Below are 22,888 nucleotides of genomic sequence, written 5' to 3'. Positions count from 1 at the left end.
ACCTGCACATCTTGGCAGACATGCTGTCTCCAGTGCCCCAAGTTGCAAATGCTATTGTCTAAAGTTTCCCCAAAGGTTGAGCTCTTGCAGAGACTGACACTGCCAAACTCTGGCTCCCAGGATGATTGAGCTGATGCTGGCCACTCGAGCCCATCTATCCTGACTAGCTCTTCCAGCATCTAGGCTGCTAGCTGAATGCAGATAATTATCTACGGTCTAGTCTGAGACAAAATATCTATGACACAGAGGCAGCTGCCAGCATGGGATGCTTACAGCAAATATCCTCAGAGTGGCTAAAATAATGGCTAATCCTTTGTCTTTTTTATAAAATAAGGTTTCACCAAGGACAATCTCTGTAAAGAGGACTGTAATTAGTAAACCTATAGTATATAGACCATTACGCTTAACTGTCTCTAATTCTGCCTCATATTTTGCCCTGTCCCTCATAAATGTATTCATTTTGTAGTAAATTGCCAAGGTTTACAGTATTACAGTTTCATACTTACTGTTCAAAAGTGTATGTCGATGCAAAACCTGATCTGTGAATTAGAGAAACATTTAAAATTTGCTCCTGATTTTAGGCCTTTGTCTCCCCATTATGTAGACATTGAGAGATGTGATTCATATGAATAGAAGTCGAATAAAAAATGAGTTACATTAATAGTGCCATAAAATATCTAAGTGCAGTATGCCTGGATATGTGAAATATAAAATAGAATGCTAGACTACTATTAAAGAAGCATACTTAGTATGTTCTAAAACATTCTTAACTATGTATATCAACTTTGTCATCTTTCTGTTGTATTCTTGAGCTGAGCCTGAAAAATGGTTCATTACGATAATTTTTCTAACCCAGTTAAATGAAAATAAATAAAAAATAAACATTTTTTCCATCAGAACATCTAACAGTAATATTGTCAGATAATTTTTCTATGGAAACATATATTTTTTTCAAGATAACACTTTTGTAAATGTGCAGTTTCACCATGCTTTATATTTTAAAGTTTTCAAAATAAAGTTATAATTGTTCTGGTTATCAGATGAAACCATCAAGAAACAGACTATAAACATTTGGGTGAATTATGCAGTTTACTCAGTGTACTGACCGTTATTGTGAAATAAAATCTGTATCTGCTGGACAAATTCAAGTTTGTTTTTTTCCTCTAAGTATAAGCCCACCCTGACAACCCAAGCAAATACTAATTATAAACGGTAAGTCTATTTAATCTTTCACTAAATCAAGTCTTTTTTCTTCCTTATCACCATTTTCCCACCAACTTAACTCATTTGTGTTACATTCCCCTTTATTTGTTCTGGCAGCAATTTTCTTAAGCCTCTTTGCAAATATTTACGTTACATCCATGAAGATTCAAGGTGCTCGATTTGTGCACAGTGATAAGGTTTACAAGATCAGTGCATACTGGAGAAAAACTGGTTCTTGTCTTCTGTATTTTGGTCTGCAAACACCCAAACATATCATCCAGCAGCACCATGGAACCGTAGTAGAATTGGGCTTGTAGATTTAGTTTATTAGAACCACCATTTAAAGCACAGCCACTTTGTAGCCTTACTGTTTCCTTTCAATAAACTTACTTCACTGATTTCTTATCTGGCAGTTTCAGAAGAACATCCCATAGGCATGGAAACCAATCTCAAAGTGCAAAGTATAATTTCTTTACATCTGTGTGCAATCACAAAACAAATTCCAAGAAGAGTAGGGAAGTGTAATATTTAGATGTTCCCTGATATCCAGTGTGTTTTGATGAATGTTTGCAAAACTGTTTGCTTGTCTTCTCCAAAACAATATTTGGGATGCTGAATGTAGCCTTAAAGATACTTTATTGATGGTTAACATTTTATTTTGTTCATGTATTATTACATCTGCTCAAAAAGTAAATGGGATGTTCCTACATGGACTATTTGCAGCCACTATATCCTAATAAATAAATGAGTACAATAAAAAAATACAAAAAAAAGAAAAATTATGCAGTACACTGAAGAAAAATACATTCATCTGTAGTTCAGCTGAAACACAATCAATATTTAAGACAAAAAGAATTCTATTTATAGTACTTTTATCTTGGTGATTTATACATTGTGTGCTCAAAACCTGCAGTAAAGTGACTCAACATGTAAATACTTGACATCATCCAGTATGCTTACCCTCACCTACATGCATGCTAGAAACTGCATGCATCAGTTTTAAGAATCTGTTGGGCATTAGTAGTACTTTGGTGGTACTTGTTGTTTCAGGCTGGAGAAGTGAGTATCTTTATGTCCTGGTGAACTGCATGTAGGTGGCTGTTATCCAAATGCTTTATTTCTGAAAATACAGAATACGGTAAAGTGCAAGAAAAAAGTGTTGAAAAGGCATAAACTGTCCATTGTTTCAGTGGAGTGATTCCATATGACAGGAGCACTTAGATGATATAAGTCCTGCTAACATTCAGACAGCTCTTGTGCCAAAGTAAATATTTCTGAATGGAAGTCATTGAAGATGCAATCCCAAGTGATCTGTGCTTCAGTAAGGAGGACTTTCTGATACAGAGTACAATAAATCATGAAGCATTCAATAGAATAAGTTCATAGGAGGTTACTAATCTATTGGCCCTAGGGCTTTTATAAGCCTAGCTATGTTATACCCTTGTTCTGTTATTGAATAAGTTGTATGGTCTATATTTGCAGCGCGAGTCTATGATCAGCACTGACTGCCCTTATCCAAGAGGGACATAGGTGACACCCTTGGGGTAAATTTATGGTCTTCCATCCAGTTGTCTAAGTTACACTTAAATAGGGTCATTGAGAAGCTCTGTTTTACATGAATTGGGAGTTTGTTCCAAAGGAGTGTCAATCTCTGGGAGACATATCTGTCTTTAAAGCATATCCTGTTAATGTTGCAGGCTAGGTTAAGATCCCTAGAGCGAGTGAATTTTGTGCCATTTGACTTGCAGATGTGCTGCATTTCCATTAGGGCAGGGTCTGAGACTGCTTTGAAGGCCAGGCACAAGTCATCTCTCACCAGCCTATACGATGCAGAGTACAGAGACAGTACTTCAGTCTGTCCATGTAGGTCATGTGTTAAAGACCCTGAATTTTCTTGGTGAGAAAATTCCGAGGTCTCTCCAGCTGCTGCAGGTGTCTGGTGAGGTACACACAAAAGGAGAGTTGTACTCTATTTGTGGTCTGATGAGGAATGAGTACAGGGGAATTATAACATTCTTAGCTCTAGATATGATGCTCTTACTTATGAGATGTGCAACACAGAAGGCCTTCCTTACCACTGTGGACACATGATGATTGAAGCTAAGGTTGCTATCAACCTGTGTTCTCAAATCTCTCACCACAGTGTTTGAACTAAGGGAGTACTGTTAATATTGTAATTTGCAGGGACTTCCCCTTTGCTGAAAGGGATAATAACTCATTTTTTGCATTTAGTTTAAGTCCATGGCTTTTCCCCCAATCATTTATCCATGTAAGCTCGTTTTATAGTATGTCAACATCACTGGCATGGAAACTTGGTATAGAGGTGCTATTGGCAAAAATGGTGTACACATAAATGTAAACATTGTCTGAGATGGGTAGGTATGCACACAACACAACACAGCTAGAAAGGGAGTCAGTAATTAGGAAAACCTCAAAACTGAAAAGATATTTAATGAGGGGAGGGATTTGACAAAGTAAGATAAGCAGGGGTGTAGATTCCAAGCTTTTAAGTCCCACTGAGACTGTATTTACCCACCGTAATGTTATAGGAGCAAATGAGATGACTCTGTTTTCATATACATGGACAGCACCCTAGCCATGCTGGGTAAGAGCAGGATGACGGTTGGGTATCTTTCTGGTGTTAGAATTTGGGATGTAATGAGGATTCTTGTTTTTTTTATGTATTTATTCATTTTTAAGTTTACAATTTAGTGAACAGGTAGGAGGGCTTTTCTACTGGCCCTTTTCAGTCACTACCCAGGTATAAGAAAATAGTCAAGAGTAAATTACAATAAAAGTAATATTCAGCATGCAGTTACTACAAAGATTGAAAAGACTGAAGAGTGATGATATTCTAAAAATATTTATATTATGCAATGATTGTTCTTGGTTGTTTCTAAGGGAGTAAATTTGTTCTCTGATCCACAGTAACTGTTTGAGAGGTGGAAAGTATCCAATATGTTGAATTTTGAAAATTAGTGAATTTAAGGAGAAAGGTGGCTCTGTTTGTGATTGGTAGCCTGTGGGCTTTATCTTATAAGGTACAGTTATGGCAGTTTCAATCTATAATCAGAGCAAATCTAAGCATTTTATTTTCTGTGACTTGAATTTTTGGAGTGTTTTTAGCAGATTGAAAGATAACATTAGGGAAGCCATATTCAGGCTTTGGTACACAGGACATTTTGGCTATAGCCATCCCTGCACCTGGTGAAAGAAGGTAAGAGATGATGACATTGTTTTAGTTGTTTTAACACTTTTAGTGGCAATGTCTGTGTGCTGAAGTTCATTAAGGGATCAAGAGTTTTCCCAAAGATTTTTTTTTGCTTAACATTTGGAATAATTACTTCTTAAATCTGTCATGTATAAGGGAAGAAGGGATGTCAGTTTCTTTGCTCTAGAGAATAGCCTGTTTGCCTTGGTAATGTTAATTTGGAGCTTGTTGTTGTGAGCCAATTGCAAAGTTTTCTGCACTGAGACAGTTGTTGTACTTGGTGGGTTTTGTGAGCCTGTAAGAAAAAGTATTTCATCAATGTACATGATTATTACTAGTTTGGGTGAATTATGAGAGATGCCATTCGGAAATTATGAGTATAGTAGAGGCCCAAGGACCGAATCATGAACTCCCATGTTTAGTGTACTCATCAGATAATAGGTCACTAGCAAAGATTTGAAAATATCAATCCTACAAGTATTTTTTAAATCAGAGAGGATATCTTCACCAAAATTAAGCTTCTGAAGTATGTTAAGTAAAGGCTATGGTTTATTATCTCATAAGCACACGTCATATCTACAAATGCACCTCTAGTAATGAGCCCATCATCAATGCTACTATAAGAGGTATCTGATGCTGGCAGATCCCCTCATTCTGACAAAAACTATTATGACCTGATTGTGGCCATGTGGAGGCGAATGACCTTAGGTGGCTTACCTAGACGGACATGTAGAAGGATATCATTTTGCTATGCATGTGCCTGAGGCAGAAAACACACTGGTCTTGAGTTATATTTTACCGTTATTCAAAATGATGCCAAGATTCAAAGAAAAGATAATTGGCTTTAACAACTGGCTATGTAGCTAGTGTCTTTCTAGCAGGATACAGCATGTGTTGGCTTCAGACAAGATGGCTGGCGAGCCTTCCTACAGAGCACAGTAAGGTAGGTCTACGTAGTACCAGGAATCATAAAATAAAGGCTTGAACCCAAGACATTTCCTCTACTTGAACATATGAATATTTATGTAGTTATAGAGACATGGTCAAAAGCAATGAAAACATTTGCGCTATTCACAGGTTTAGTGTCCCTCATGTATACAGACCTACTATCACGCAGATATATCAGCATTCGTCAGTAATGCCAGCAGGTTGTGACATCAAATTTGAACTGTTGGCTGTGCAGATCACCCAAACACGTTTAATTTCAGTCTCATAGCTATCCAGAGAACACTGTCTATGCCCAGTACAAGCTACAATCTTAGGCTATGTTAATGCCTTAGCTGAAATTTCCATTTAATTCTAATACTTTTACATTATGGACTTCAACTGTTCATCAGTAAATTAGCTGACCTACACTGTCAATGGTTGTTCAATGGATGGTTAACTATCTGTACAAGGGAGGTAACATTTATAAAGTTGCTTTATAAATGTTAACTCCCTTGTACAAATGGCTAACCATCCTACTATGGGACCAAACACCCTTGATGTTGTCTTCACACATATAGCCCCTTTTGTATACTTGCAAGTATAGCCATCTTACATTAGATCAAACTGTAAATAAATGACTTTTTTTACTTTTAAAACTGGTGATACGTCCTCTCCAAATTGTGTTTAGGCTTCTCAAAAGCAAATCTTTAACAATTACTTGACATCCTAAATCTACACCCACTACCTGTCTCCATAGGGGTTCCCCAAGGATCCATCCTTGGACCCCTACTCTTCTCTGTTTTCACAAATAATCTAGCCTCTGCCACCACACATGGCACACTCATACAATATGCAGATGACTCGACCATCATCTGCTCAGCCCAGTCCCTACCCAAACTGCAAAAAGTCACACAGGAAGCCTTTTCCTCTGTTGAAACTTGGTTATCCGATGCCCAATTAATACTCAACCCAAACAAAACTAAACTACTCATCTTCCAACCCACCAAACATACTCAAAACAACTCTCACTTTAACATCACAGCAAAAGACAACACCACTATATACCCAACTGAACACACCAAATTGCTAGGAGTGGAAATAGACAATAAACTAAAATTTGACATTCACATATCCATGACCATAAAAAAAGTCCACAAAAAACTAGGAGCGTTATACAGAAATAAGCATCTTCTCACCAAAGCAGCAAAGATGTCAATAGCAAATTCCCACCTTATCTCCACCCTACTTTATGCCTCTCCAATATATATCAACCTAAGGTAATGCGATCTAAACAAGCTAGAGACCTGCTACAACAAAATTGCCAAATTCGCCACAGGGGCATCCTACCGTAGTCACCACTGTCTCGCACTTGCTGAACTGGGCTGGCTTGAACTCCCTCACCTCCTTCAATGGTATCAATTCTCACTAGCCCACAAACTAGTAAACCATCCACTAAATGTCCCATCCCTCCAGAATCTACTCCAACCCTATTCCACCACCTGACCACTAAGATCCAGCAACAAAAATCACTTGCAGATCACTAAAGCCAATAATTCTGTTGGTGAAGCACTATTCTCTTACACCATAGCCAAATTATGGAACTCCCTCCCACCCACAATTACCTCCGTACCATCATGCACCCACTTCAAAACTTTACTAAAAGCGCACCTAAAAACATGCTGGCTATGCCCTTGCAACTCACACTCTAATATCACCCACCCCATCCAACCACTACGTTTCTTTCCACTCCACTAACTACCTTGATTATAGCAAGCTCAGATGCTCATAAGCCTAGTACTTATACAGCAGGAACTTCTTATTTTAACATTTGTTAATGCCTGTTATGTACTTCACAGATAAAGATTCTAGTTATCTACTGATGTACTATGTTCTTCATCTGTAAATATGTTGTAAGTAATTGCTATGTAAATTGTTAATCGCTATGTAATCCAATGTAACTACTGTATGTTTATTTTAACTGTGGAGCTTTTCTCCCCGGGCCTCCGCTGAAAATGGACCTACGTCCAGTCGGACACTCCCTGTCAGCAAATATAAATAAATAAATAAATAAACAAATAAAATAAAATCTGCTTAAGCCTCCTCCTCCAAGCGATCAAATCGCTAAAGCTGCTAACTATGCTTTTGACTGCTGCTCCTACTTAAATAGTTGTTCCCAAGGCAGTCCTTATTTACACCAAATATAATGTGAAATTTAATAAAAATGTGGTGGAATACCCAAATAAAACTATATAACAACAGAAAAACATTACCTACTGCTTTATAAGATAAGAAGTCCCATTTCACCCACCTTAAAAGGTGACTTAAGCAATCTAGCAAAGAGGAATTATGCTCAAAGCCAGATATGAACTTAAAATAGCCACTGAAGCCAAAAACACCACAAATCTTTAATTATGTCTGGAAGTTAAAAACTAATACTCAGAAATGTTCAGAGCTAGCCCACAATAACTGTCAACAACTGATCAAAAGGAAATTGTTAATATCCTAGCTAGCAAATTCAGGGTAAATTGTATTACCGTTGTGTTTATAACTATTCCACAGATCTGTCCACCACCGCCCATACTTAATATGGAACAAGCCCTCTCAGTCTACTAAAAAGCTAAGATGCCTCATCCATGGGCCTTAATAACATACCAAGGTATGTGATTATTATAATCAAGTATTACCTCTACTTAACCTCTTTGAGTTACTCTCCCCACTGGTTTCATTCCCAAAGCCTAGAAAGCAGTTATTGTAATGCCATTACAAAAGGGTAACCTAGCCATGGACCTTGATAACTATGCATCCATTAGTCTCACTGCCCTCACATGTAGAGCTGTGGAGCATATTATCACCTTTCTCAAAGGCAGGTTCTACTTTCCTAACTTCAAAGTTGTTCTTAAAAAAATACATCAATAAAAGTGCTTAGTAGTAATTAAGTACATGCAACATATCTGGACTTGGCCAAGTCCTTTTAACTTTGTTCCATATGCAGGTATTAATGATAGACTAGTAAATCAGAATATAAATCCATATTTTGCACAGTAGATGTCTTGCTGGCTGTCATCTGGAAGTCCATAGATGCCACTTCAAAAAGCAAAAAAGTTACAGTAGTGCACCACTGCACTTGTTAGCCCCTCTCCTGTTTGGCATTTATTTATGAGACTTTCAAAACAACACCACAGGCTATCAAAGCCTGTGGGCAACTGTAAATTGGGTGTTATTTATTCCTCACCTAACTCACAATTTCTCCACCATGGATTAGACTATGTTAACAAATGGTGCTGAGACAATGGCCTCAAACTATGTGATAAATTTTTACTTGCAAAAATGTTGTAGTATTCACTTGTGTAAACAAAATATTTACACAAACTGAATTTTAAAAATGTGTTATGGTTCATTATGAAGAACAAAATATTCCCTATCATACAAGATGGGATGCACAACCCCGTCATAATGGATCTAGACATTCTTAATTATAATTCCTTCTATTTTGATAAAAATGACTCCATAATACTTTTGAAATCCTTCTGTATAACTCAACCATTTTCCCAAGGTATCTACTTTATATCCAAAGAATTTGTAATTACCCTTTACTCATGGTCCTTTTCTTGCAGGTATACGGTAGCTAGAGGGGTATGTAGGACATGTGTGGGGGGGGGGGACACCAATAAGGTATAGACTACATGATGTATGGTAACAGCTCCTCCATAATCCACTGTTAAAAATGAAAGACCATTTCCCTATGAAAAAACAGTGAGTGCCATCATCTTCCTAATGCTGGTACTATTCGTAACGCAGAATAACTACTAATTAGTCATGTTCAAGGATTGTGGTTTTACATGGAGTGCTGGTATTCTACAATATAACTAGTCAAGGGTGTAGCTACCAATACAATGAGGTGGGAAAATGTTATGCATAAAAAGATGTATGCTTCAGTAGAATGAGAAAAAAAATCATTAACTCAAATTCAAGAGCAAAAAAAATTGTTTTCTTCTGTACTGCATTATAAGGAAAATATTTTTAAACAAATGCAGCACATTTTGTTAACATTTAATATAAAACACACATTTTTCCACTGAAGACACAGGTGAATAGCAAAATCATTTGCATTTCTGTTAATAGTTCTTTGTATTAAAAGTAAGAGTGGTCAGTTAACAGCTCCTGGATTGCAATGATGGTTTTGACACCTCAGGAAGAATGTAGAAGCAGGTCTATCAACACTTGGACAAAAAACTGGAAGCCCACATGCAGGTCATCTAGTTTATTTTGTTGAGCATTTACAGCTACTGTTAAAGAAGTAAGACCTGCTCTAAGAACACAAATTGGAGTAATTCAAGCAAAAAAGTGAAAATAGAAGTAGGTTCCAAAAGTTGTGCTGTTATGCCTGTGACTCACACTACTGTTATTCTATTTACAAGGACATTAAAAATGATTTCCTTATGTCTAGTATGACTCGTATAAATGGGACTTTAAGTGGATTAGTGGAAAAAACTTCCAAGATCACTTTACAGAAATTGGTCCATTGAGATATAGTAATGATACCCACTTACTGATTTTGATGCATTAAAATAGTTAAGAGTACAAAGATTACAATGAAGTGACTGAGATATAGTGGCTGAAAGAATTGATATGACTGCAGGATACTGTTGGGAACTAGAATGAGACTGGAATAAATGTCTTTATCTGTCAGTTACCCAAACCTGAGCTGAACAGGTGCCAGTCTCTCCTTTATGGGCCAAGTCTTCTTGTACTCTTCAGAATGAAGTCTACACACACTGTAGTTGGGTTAGGAATGCTTTATTATGTACAGTGCAGGAAGAATTCAACAGTACCAAAATACTGGCTGATAAACTGAAATAGTCTGTCATTTCTGCACACATTCTTCATATTCCTTTCCTCCTGAATAGTATTATATTCTTGAATGCTGGATATTTGACTTGACTTCTGCACTCATATTCAAGTGTCTGTACTGCAATGACTTTCTGCATATCAGTCCAAATGAACTAACTTAATTGACTGTCTGAAGTATTTTCTAATGATACCAAAACCCTGCAAATCTCTACATGCCTCTTTAGCCTTGGTTCCCAAGCCTTGTACCATACAAACAAAATGTGTTTGTACTCAAATGTACTACACTTTCGGTTATCACTATTCTTGACTGAAGGTTAATTTTACTGATTGAAAGTGTATTCACTGAAACTGTATGTACACTGTGAAGGCCTACTTTAATATGGCTGCATTTCTAGACTTATGCAAGGAGAATACTGTATTTTTGTCTAACCTGATCTTACAGTGGCAACCATAATTATTTTATTTATTTATTCATACATACTTTTGTTTGCCAGATTAGTCCCACTAGGCCAGTGGCCTCTTTTTCAGAGATACCTGAGGTGGTATTCATATTGACTAATGGAAATTTGGTCAGGACAGCTTTTGGGTAAGTGTCATGGGATCTTTTACATCCCCCCTGAGCTACCACCAACTCAGGCAGATGGAGCCTCAGTTTAACATCTCACCTGAAGGATAGCACACCAGGAGTGCAGCACTCTACTTAGGCAAAATCAGTGAATAACCCCCCCCCCAGCCTTCTGCCCTACAGGAGACTGCACTTCCTGTTGAGCTACTCAGACTGTAAACAAACACAATAGTTACCAAGCAAATGCAACAACATCAACTGCCCAGTATTCTATTTCTGGATTGCTGAAATAACAAAAATGCAAATAATTTAGATCTGAATGTTATGGAGTAGTACCATACCTCTCAATTTATTTGGTCAGGAATTCTAGGCAAAACCAGAAACAAATGGGAGTGGGATAAAAGTGGGAACAGGTTTAAAATATTACTGTAATGCACTTACAAATTTTGCATCAATATATGCATTTTGAAACAATAAGAAGCACAAAACTCTAATGACTGGCATCACTGTCAGACTGTAATAAAGAGTATTTTAGCAGAAAATCAAAAATATTATGAGGATCAGGGCAAACATTTAAAGCAAAATCAGGGACATTCTGCAAAAATACAGTTGAAGGGTATGGGTAGCACTCAAGGGAATGTCTGGTCATAATTATCCATTCCAGGATTCATTTTTTGGAGGTGCAGGATTTTAAATAATGCAGTTGGTCATAATTATCCATTCCAGGATTCATTTTTTGGAGGTGCAGGATTTTAAATAATGCAGTTAAGATTTTCTAATTGTTGTTAAAATTGTGTATGAAAAACTCTTGGCAAAAGACAACATTACATATCATTAAATTGTTAAGCTGAGGCCTCTTTATTTTCAGGCAGGCTTATATGGCTGGACATTACCATAACATCCAAAGCACCAAAAAGCAAAATAACTGAAGAAACTGCAGCCAGAGTCAACTTTCCATCTTCAAAATATGGAACACTATACTATGTCTTGTAAGGTAGAACAAATGGGTAAAATATGATCATTTAACTATGGTGTAAACTTCCTTCTTTGTTAGTAAAACTGTGGACTTTAGGGGTATTAAAGTCTCTTTGTTTGCTAAAATAGTCACTTGGTTACCTTCTGCATTATCTATAAGACGAAAGTTATACACCACTTGTAATGTTTTTTTTTTCCCACACACCCAGCTCTTTAAACATTAGAGACTTGACAGTAAGTTGAAAAAGGTCCAGGAACCCCCCCCCCACACACACACACACACACACAAAATAAGCAAATTATTCTCATTCATTCTTAGCATCTCTATTTACAAATTCTCAGTGGCACAATTTTATCTATTCTTCCCATCTCTGTTATTACTTCATTCCACCAACTACATTGGTAATACTTTGATCTTTGATTCCCTCCCCCACACAGACACACACACACTTTGATTTACAGCTACTTGTATGAATGTATACCTCAGATATTTGCTTGAGAATGAATGAATAAAGTCATAAATAATGTCTCAGAAATGTATTTAAGCTTGCTGATATCAGAATCATACAGTGCAATATCGCTCGGCCCTCGTAACTTCTTAGCTCAAAAATCAGAAATGAGGATCAAAACTGGGAACAGCTTTTAAATAGTTTTCTTATGTATTTAGAAACTTAATAGAATAACATGCTTTATATTATTAAACATTTTCTGAAGGATACAAAGTCAAGGTCACATGACTACCATTATTTAGTGACAGCAATCTGCAACAATTTGCCAGAAAGCCATAAATTTTAGGTTCCCTAGTATATGATCGAAGACGCAGTCTTTCGAATGCATCTTGATTGAACGTGAAAGCACAAAATGGCAAAATAACAAAATGGCATATAAGCAAATTCTTTCCCTGGTAAAGAAATCGCTTGGCCACCTTCATTATTTTGTCATTTTCGTCACTGTACTCCGATCTCGGAGTTGGTATATTTAAGTAGGGGGGGGCATGTGATGTTTTAAAGTTGTTTTTTTTTTTCTTTTTTGGATCAATGATTTTTTTTCCCTGGGAAAAAAAATCACTGTTCTAAGTGTTCGGGATTGTAAGCTTTCACTTACATGGGGTCGATAAATCAGCCTTCTCTTTTTTAAGCATTCGCTGATTTAATATAGACCCATATTTTACAAGGGAAAGAACAAAATAATTCTCAATTTCTTTTGCTTCAAATAATTGGGGGATGACAGAGACCCCAAAAGGGACAAATGTTAATGCTATTTTAATGGTATGTTAACCAGGTAAACCCACAGGGAGAGTACCCCTTTTCAGAGGTAAACCAGGAGTACTGTCTGAGTGAGGCAAATGGAGGCAGGAGGATTCCAACCCTGTTTTTTCAAGCTGTGAGCTGTTAATGGCTGCTCAGTGAAGTGCCTGACCACACTAATTCATTTAAAAGATTAACAGAAATCAACAGGTATTGCACAGACATGCATTTTCCAAACAATGAGAACTATGAAATTCCCTCAGTGATTTATCCCGGGTCTATATTATAATACCGAAAATCCTTTTAAGTGAACACAAAAACACCAACACGTATTGCGCGAACCGCAATTATGTCGAACGTACTAAACCACGAAATTCAAAAAGTCGAAGTGTCATGGTTGGCCCGTCTGTGGTACAGCTCCGTAAGGTAAGTGTGCGATAGTTATGGACCTTAGGGTTAGGGTGCGGGTTAAGGTAAGTGCATAGATAGGTAATGTATGTAAAGTCTAGTGTAGGGTTATAATTAGGGTTTTGTTAAATGTATGTGTGTGGATTATTTGCTTTGTTTTGGTATATCGCTGTAGGGTAAGTGTGCGATAGTTACGGACCTTAGGGTTAGGGTGCAGGTTAAGGTAAGTGCATAGATAGTAATGTATGTAAGGTTTAGTGTAGGGTTAGACGTAGGGTTTTGGTGCTTTACTTAAAGGTTAGAAGTAGGGTTTTGGTTAGTGTATGTATGTGGTTTATTAATTTTGTTTGGGTAGGCAGTATGTAGTGGGAGGTGGTGTTGGCTGACTATGGGGATTCGACTTTTTGAATTTCGCGGTTTAGTACGTTTGGCATATTAACGTTTTGCACAATATGTGTCGGTGTTTTCATGTTCGCTTAAAGGGTTTTCCACTATTATAATATAGACCCATTTATCCCTCATACCTCTCAACTGTCCAGATTTTCACAGAATGTCCAGATTTTTGTCTCATTTTTCATCTGTTCCCCCATAACATTTATGGTTTTCTGGTAAAAAAAAAACGGAGTCACTAAATAATGACCTACATTTACGTTTCAGACTTCATGTCTTTCAGAAAATGTATGCTAACACAAATCTTGTTATTCTGGCAATTTTCTAAGTTTATAAGAGCAATTTTTAAAATCTGTCCATATTTTGGTTCTTTGCCCCCCCCCCCCCCCATTATTTTAGGATTTGTCCAGATTTCTTCTGCTAAGAGGCTGAGAGTCTTCAGAAGTCATAAGTGAAGGCAGTTGTTCTCCATTTCAAAATCTGTACTTCAGACTCTTGCACCCCTGCATGGTTTTACATGAAGCTTCAAAGGGGGAAAAAAATTGTACTTATGTCAGCGAACATGCACTTGTGTGAAGCTCTATTCATACGCTCAGTGGGGAAAGAGTAATGTTCAGGTGATTCCAGTGACTGGGTACTCAAGGAGGTAGACAGTTTACACAGGGGCCATTTGCCTCCTAGCACTGCCACTGCCTTTACTTTTGTTTTGTCAGACCCATGTTGGAATATAATGCCTCTTTTGGCATGTATTTGTCAAAACATATCATTCAAACTGAGAGACCTCTGATGTCTAACTTAAAAGATAAATAGCCTCAATATATTTAATTGTCTGGACAGACTGACAGTCCTCTCCCTGTACTTGGTGTCTTATAGATAAATGGTTCCTCAAATACCTGTTTACGGCACTTAAACCTTCATAAACCAGTAAATACACATTGGCATGACAAATTCATATCCATACTATATGGAGATCTGTGTCTTACCTTTCATGCCAAGAAAGACCAAACGGTCCTTGACCTCCTATTGCTTTGCAGAAAAAATGTTTCCTCAAATACCAGGTTAAGCACCTACACCTTCATTAAGAGATAAATATACACTGCTGCATAAGATTCATATCCATAAATATCCTCCATATCTGGAACAAACTTCCACAATATAAGCACAGCAGAACTTTTGCTACTTTTTAAGGTAAGCATGGGTGATTAAACAGACAGCCTGAAATTCTCAAGAAGTAGGATGGCACCCAAAACAAAGCAAGGTATGTGCATGGAAAAGCAGATGAAAAAAAGAATAATAAATGGGGAAGAACAGCAAGGAGAGGATAGTGTGAAGGGATGGGGTAGAAAATAACTACTGCAGTATGAAGACTCTAAACAGCAAGAATGTGAAGCTGTGCAGTCCTTGATATATATTGTATGTTCTCAGGAGGAAGAGGATGGAGGGGAACTAGTCTAAGATGATGATATAGGTTTACTAGCAAACATGGTAAAATTGGAATCAAGTTAAAACAGAAAAATAGTTAAGGTGAAAATGAAGAAAGGGAAATATAGACATATTACAAAATGGGTCTATGTTCGGCTACCAAAAAGGATAAACCTCAAATGGTTAAATTTCAAATGGGACACAGAGAAACAGAAAATTAACGAACAATGAGAACATCAGAAATAAATGCATTGAATGGTCATAGATGGCCAACAACCAGAAAGTAATGCTATGCATAAGGTAAGTGAAGGGAAACCTTTTAAATTTGCCCTATTCTCCACTGTAGTGCTACCTCTGAGTTGGTATATATAGTTGGGTATGTGGGGTGCACCCCCCCCCCCACATAGGTTGGTTATGTTTGCGATGTTAGCCAACTATGGCTATTCGATACTTTTATTTTCAATGTTCTCACTGTTTGTTAATTTTCCATTTCGCTGTGTCCCATTTGAAATTTAGCCATTCGAGGTTTATCCTTTTTGGTAGCAGAATATAGACCCTTACAAAACAGATCATCACTGCTGTGGAAAAGAAGTAGGAAGGAAATAAAACAAGGATGAGGAGAGAAAGAGACTGAAGGAAAAAAGCGTAAAACACATGTGGTGGAACTGTATTTGCTTAAAGCCTAAACTTTGAATGTTGATGGGATTAGGTCTGGAAATAAAAATGTGTCTGTTAAAAGGTTTGTTCTAGGATTAACTGTTGAAGTTATCCTATTGCTCAATGCCTGTTTTAATAACCAAAGCAGATGCTGGAAAGTTAAGATAAACAGTGAAGGCTACAAATCCCAGTGAAGTAATGCGATGGCTGTATAAGGTGATATGATACTATTACATGTCCTTGTTCCTTACTCTGTCTTATATGCATGAAAGTAGCATACTTAATGATGACTGTTAAATAATGCACAGCAGGTGGGTATTACACATTGAACAAAACAAGAAAGTCACATTTTCCCAAGGTGCAGCGACTAAGAATATGAAGCCCCATTTTATGGGACTATGAGGAACTTTGCCTCTTAGAAAAATTCTAATTTCTGTTTCATACTGAAGCAAATTTCAAAAAGATGACCACTGGGTAGATGTAGCAATGCTCTAGATCATGTGTGCCTTAAGGGAAAGTATTAATAATAGATCTGAAGGATAATGTATTTTCAAATAAGTAACTATGCAGCATAGCATAAGACCAAGAACATTCAGATTTTGTATTGTATTCTGGACTGGTCTATAATGTGGATGATGTACTTAGAAAGGAATTCGGCATAAATTGAGACAAAAGTTAAAGGATGCAAGTTAAGACAGTGAGTGATGTTTTATATACTAAGCAGTTAATTAAGACTGAAGCAAAGACAAAGGGGAGAGAATGGCATATAAGAAAGGCTGTTATTACCTCGTACACTGATTATGTTATTGGAAACTTGGTATATTAAAGCAATTGCAAAGAACATGACTTTTTGAATGGCTTTCCAGATCATTGTATTAAGGTAGTAGACATGTGGAGAAAGACAAGGATGGGCAGATTAGTGGATGAGATGTCTATTTTTAATGGGATTATTTGACTTGTGGAAATAATTGTGAAAAAGTAGTAAATCAGAAAGACCCATTTTTGTAAACAAAATGGCATATTAGAGAAGAGGGAGGAAGGATGAATAGAGAGAAGGTAAGGGAGAGCGAGTAAGAATGAGAATAGAGTATGTTATATGTGCTGTATTGTAATGAAACGATGAGATTCAGAAATGTATCTAGAAACTATTTAGAAAGCGGTTGAAACAGAACTGGATATTAAGTATAATTTCTTCATTTGTGGCTATAGCAATGGATTTAGAAAATACCTTAATTCAGATGACTGAAGATAAGATGGATCAGTCAGAAATGTTTTCTTTTGCATTTTATTTGAAAGTCTGTTCATCGAACATTGAAAATTCTGAGGACTGAAAGAAGATGAAATCAGTCAATACTTAAAGAAAAATGCAGAAGAAGTGAAATTAAAACTACCACTCAAATATTTTGGCTTCATAATGCAAAGACAGGATTTACTGGAGAAAGCACTTTCGCTGGAAAAGACTGAAGACAAAAGAAGAAGGTAGCAAAGGTTAAAATGAATAGACAGTATTGCTGAAGCAATGAGTATGAATTTCCAAGAACTTAAAAGAAGCAATGATGGACAGACAGGTTTGCTGTGTTAACATTCCTCATTTGTCAAAGAGTTGGCCTGTAGTAGAGAACTAAACAACAAGAGAGGACAATAAAATACAAGAGATCTGATCAGCTGAAAGGTGAACTCATTCTTAGAACCAGAATGTTTTTAAGCAGTTATGACATGAAATTATGCCCAGTATGGGTAGAATGTATAGTAAATGTTATATTTTGTTTTGTGCAGAGTTCTTCCTTTACTCGTGGATTTGTATTATGATATTGAGTGTAGAGGAGAATTTGTTGGATTTATACTAGTTCTTAACTTATAACAAAGTGACACAGAACATATTTGTAATTGGATACATAGTAGTTTGTAGAATTTGGATATTGAGACTTGAAACATACTAGTGCCAGGAAGATTAAAGGAACAGGGCAAGAAGCTAATGGCAAAGATCAGATGTATGGATTATGTATGGTAGACAGAATCATGAAAACCTGATGATCTTTGAGAGTTATGGGATAGAAAAGTGAGAGGAAATCTGATTTAATTTTATTTTTTGCTTTACCTAGATCAAAAAAGCCTTTCACTTTGTACTTCACATTACTTTGTGTTGTGAATAAGAAGCCATATAGTAGCATATTGAAATGACAAGTGGGAGGTAAAAGGAAGAAATCTGTTTTGTTACAAATGTGTTCTTGGCCTTTTGTATGTATGTGAGAGCATTGATCCCCCCCCCCCCCAGTTTCTGCAAAGATTATAGTGCCATAAAAAATGGAATTTGTGTCAAAATACTTAAAAAGTTGATGTAAGCATATGAACCCAGGACTTTTTAGAAGTTTCTCTTTTTCGCTTTTATAGAAATGTGATCCATGGTTCCAGTGGAGTTAAGAATTACTACGGGTGGTATTTATAATCCCGGGTTTCGCACCTATGAAGATGTTATCCACAAAGAGTGCCACTACACTTATATGCAAGTACACTAAGAGTAGATTACGCACAATGAATAAGGAAATGCAAAGGCATTGTGATAAATGTGTCTACTTATGGCAAATACATAAAGTAGCTGAAGATAAGCTTCAAGTAAATGCCAACAACTATGTGAAAGCCGTAGACGTCACATGACTTCAGATATTGTAGATGAACTTGTATGACTTCAGATATTGTAGATGAACTTGGCTATGCACACTTAAGAGTTAAGGCAAGCAGTGAACACTGCAGCTTTTATTATTAATATTTTAAAAAATAAAGGGGGGTTAATATGTTTTATATAGGGGCATCTCTAGGTGGCCACCCTGTTTTCATTAAAGAGTGGAAAAGGAGAGATAGAAGAGACTGAAATGGAGGAAGACAAAAAAAGAGGGAAACAGCAGGAACACATCAATAAGATTGCACTGGAGAAGGTGGAAAAAAGGGATATTTTGTTTTTTGGCAGGGGATAGACCCCTCCCCATTTTATCAAAAGATTTTATGTGGGTAGTGTGGGTACAATGTAGGTAAGAGGGTGTAGGAAAGAGGACAGGGGAAGGAAGGAAGGTGTGAACAGGAGTGGTGCACAACAACAGTCCTCAGTCCAAAAGCCTCAGATGTTTCCACTGCCAGATGGTGTTGCAATGAAGGACCCCAAACTTGACAGACAAGGACCTATGCTTTTGCAGTAGTCAATGCCAACTGCACAGTGAGTCTTCCACCCACTGAAGAGAAGCCTCGGTTGGCTGAAGCAGTCTTTCCGAGACCTGCTCCCTCACATCCTTAACCAAGTCCTGAAGGCCCCATCTAGTGAGACTTGCCAGGCTGCCACATACCAGTGCCACTGCCCAGTCCTATAATGATGTCCCTGGACAGCAGAGGGTAGAGCAGGGGGTGAGGGAGTAATCAATTGCCAACCTGGGAGCATGAGCTGCTCCTGAGGAATTTGGATCTATAAAAATAAAATGAACAGAAATGGGAGAGAGAAAATAAAAGGCATAGGAATGCATAATTAAATAAGAAAAAGAGAGAAAAGGGGGGGAAGACAAAGAAAAAATATGCACAATAAATTCACACAATGTTAAACAGCATTCAATCATTATCAATCAAATGTTGTGCCCAGTATACATTTGGTTGCAATATTTTACTCAAACCACTCTTTATAAAGAGTTATATGTATAATAAAATCAGTTAAAGAAAGAGTACTTCATTTATACATTGACCTCTTTTTACATTCAGTTACAATACTGTAGTAAAAGCATTTTAGGCCTTAATTTATTATCCTTTATAAATGCTTGCAGTTATATATATATAGTAATGAAATCAGTTAAACACAGAATCCTGCAGGTTTCTTTATTCATACTTACAGCAGTTTCGGCCAGTCATTTGTCTCTTTTTTGTGTTGTACACCATTATAACTGATCTCCTCTGCTAGACAGAGAAGACATAAGACCATTGTTCACCTTTTTTTCCCTTAACATTTCTGATACAACTACTAATACTCTGCAAGGCATTTCAGTTACTGTTACAGTTGCTTTGTATGTTTGTTTAAATATTTATTCAGATCTGAATTTTCATTCTGTGCAGTATTTCCTTTGATCCAAGTAATAATAGTAGGACTGCATCTTCCTTCAAATGTTTGTACTTTTACATGTGTGCAGAGCTTGTCTGTTTAAGGGGGTGCTGTCTACAATCTTTCTGCACACTTTCAGTCTAGGTTCTAGTTCCTCTATAAACTGTTATGGTTTGTATACCTAAGTGACTTTTCTTGAAGCAGAAGTTTTTGTTTAACAGTATTTTCAAGGGGGGGGGGGGCTCAACATCTTGAAAGAAAGCTGTGGGGACTGTGGTACCTAAAGATGGGAAAGCCCTCCAGCTTCATATAGACCCATTTAAATTTTAAACTACAATTATTAAAGTGTTTGTCTATACTAAGTAAAAGTATGGCAAAGGAGTTGACAAAACTGATAGATATGGATCAATGTGATTTTGTGGAGGGGGAGGCAAACATTTTATAACATTAATAGAAAAATGATAATCCAGAGGGAAGCAGAATGTATGGAAATGCCTCTGTTGTTGGTGGGTCTTGATGCAGCAAAAGCATTTGACAGAACAAGCTGGGATTTTATGAGTAGGACATTGGAAGCTTTTGCATTCCCTGATACAATAATGGGGTTAATTAGGAGGATATATGAAGGATTGCAGGCATGAATTAAAGTGTGTGTGAGAGGGTCCTCTCAGATATATTGTCTTTAAACAGATGAACCAGACAGGTTTATCCTCTTTCCCCTTTGCTATTTCCTTTATATTTAGAGTCATGGGCAAAGAAAATAAGGGACTCAGAAATACAAGGATATAATTGGTATGGTAAATGAGAAAAGTTGGCTTTATTTGCAGATGATATAGTTTTGTACCTGATAAATCCAGAAAAAAGGTATATCTCAGTGTTGTAGAACATTTTGAGATGGTTTCAAGTCTTTCTGGCATTTCCTTAGATACTTATAATTACTTGTGTATGCCAGCTCCTAAAATACCAACTTTTTTCGCACTCCCCAAAATATATAAAAGTATTCAAAATCCACCTTTTCGTCCCATCATCAGTGGACGGGGTTCCATCACTTTCGCTTGTGGGAAATTTGTTGATCAAAAGTTGAAAATATATTTGGAAACCGAGTCACAAATTTGTCTAGACTCCTGGCACTTTTTAGAACAACTTAACCTTTTTGTCTATGATGAGTCTTTGTATTTTCTCACCATAGACATTAAGGATCTTTATACTGTGATTCCCCAGGATTTGGGGTTGGAATGGACAAGGGAATTTTTAGTAGGCAAAGGAGCCAATAATGATGAGGTCTATTTAATTGTAACACTGTTAGAAATTGTCCTATAGACTGCGGTGGTGGTGCTGCGGTAGCGTTGTCACCTCACAGTTAGACGTTGCCCATTCAATTCTCAGTTAGAGTGTCTTCTGTGTAGTGACATGCGTGAATGGGCATTCCTTCATTGAAGGTTGTGCGTTAGGCCCGGCAAGCCAGTACGTAAAAATCTACTGCCAATCATTAGCAGACCAGAGTTCCGCTGTGGCGACCCCTAACTGGGAAAAGCCGAAAGACACTGTTAGAAATTGTCCTATATAACAACTTCTTTCTATTTAAAGAGACCTTTTACAAGCAAAACTCAGGAGTTGCCATGGGCTCCCCATGTGGAAGGAGTTTTGCCAATAGTGTCTTGTGTTTTTGGGAAAGGAATTTTTTTATTTAAGGACCACTTATTTAAAACACATGTCAAATGGTATACACGCTATTTAGATGATATCTTCATTCTGTTTGATGGTAGTGAAACAATGGCAGAAACTTTTGTTAAGCATTTATCTTCCCTTACAGAATTTTTGAATTTTACCTTTGAATTTAATAAACACCATATTGCCTTTTTAGATGTTTCACTAGTTAACGATTTTTCATACAGAAGATATCTGGCTAGCGTGTATAGCAGGGGCGGCCTGTGCTATTGGACAGCTGGACTGCAGCCACCCCAGCTGTAAAACATAAAGAAATTAGAAACTAAAAGAAAGAAAAAAAAATTCAAAATTCGCGGACTAGTCCGGACTGCTGCTGAGACAGTCTGGAGCATGCGCAGACTGTTTCAGCAGCAGTCCGAACTGGGAAACATGTTAGAGCAAGATCCCAGAAGTCTATGCAGTACAACTGCAGTAGACTGTCCTGGAAACTCGCTGGGAAACCTCATCGGAGTCGGACTGCAACGTCAGCAGTCTGGAGTTTGCTGCAGTCTCGTCGGGAAGATCTCGCGATTCAGAGCTGGACGGGCGGGGACTTGTGTGGATTTATGTGTTTGCAGCTACAGCAGAGACATGGATTTATTTGAACAGAGGAATTTATTTGCTTGCAGCCATGAGATCGGCCTACTACAGGTAAGGGTGTGTGTGTGTGTGCGTGTGTGTGTAAATGCCCCAGTTGCTATATACTGGAGGCTAGACTCATGGTGGTGTGGTAGGGAATACCTCAGGCTTGAACCCTGTACCTTGTATGCAGGTGTTAAAGACCGGAATTCCCTACCCACCACCATTTGTAAAAAAATTGCAGATTATTGCCTCATATTTGATCTGATCTGTTCCTCATAATATCTGTGGTTTCTAAATGTTGCAATGCTTGATATTTGATGGTGCAGTGGTAGCATTGTTTCCTCACAGCTGCAGGTTCTCAGGTTTGATTCTTGGCTGGGGTGCCTTCTTTGTGGGGTCTGCATCTTCTCCCTGTGTTTGTGTGGGTTTGCTTTTGTGTCCTCCCATGTTACAAAGACATGTCTGCATTATTTCTTCCTGGGCCTTTGCTGAAAATTGTTTTTTGTTGTTAAATAAAATTGACAGGCATTTGAATTTCAGACTTCAGGTTTCTGAATGTTTAATTCCTTACATATTTGATGGTGCAGTGGTAGCATTGTTGCCTCACAGCTATAGGTTTTCTGGTTTGATTCTTGGCTGGGATGCCTTCTGTGTGGAGTCTGCATCTTATCCCT

Source organism: Protopterus annectens, chromosome 6.part0 (genome assembly GCF_019279795.1).
Source record: "Protopterus annectens isolate FY-2018-M chromosome 6.part0, PAN1.0, whole genome shotgun sequence".
Lineage (NCBI taxonomy): Eukaryota > Metazoa > Chordata > Ceratodontiformes > Protopteridae > Protopterus > Protopterus annectens.
Note: the sequence above shows the minus strand (reverse complement) of the source record.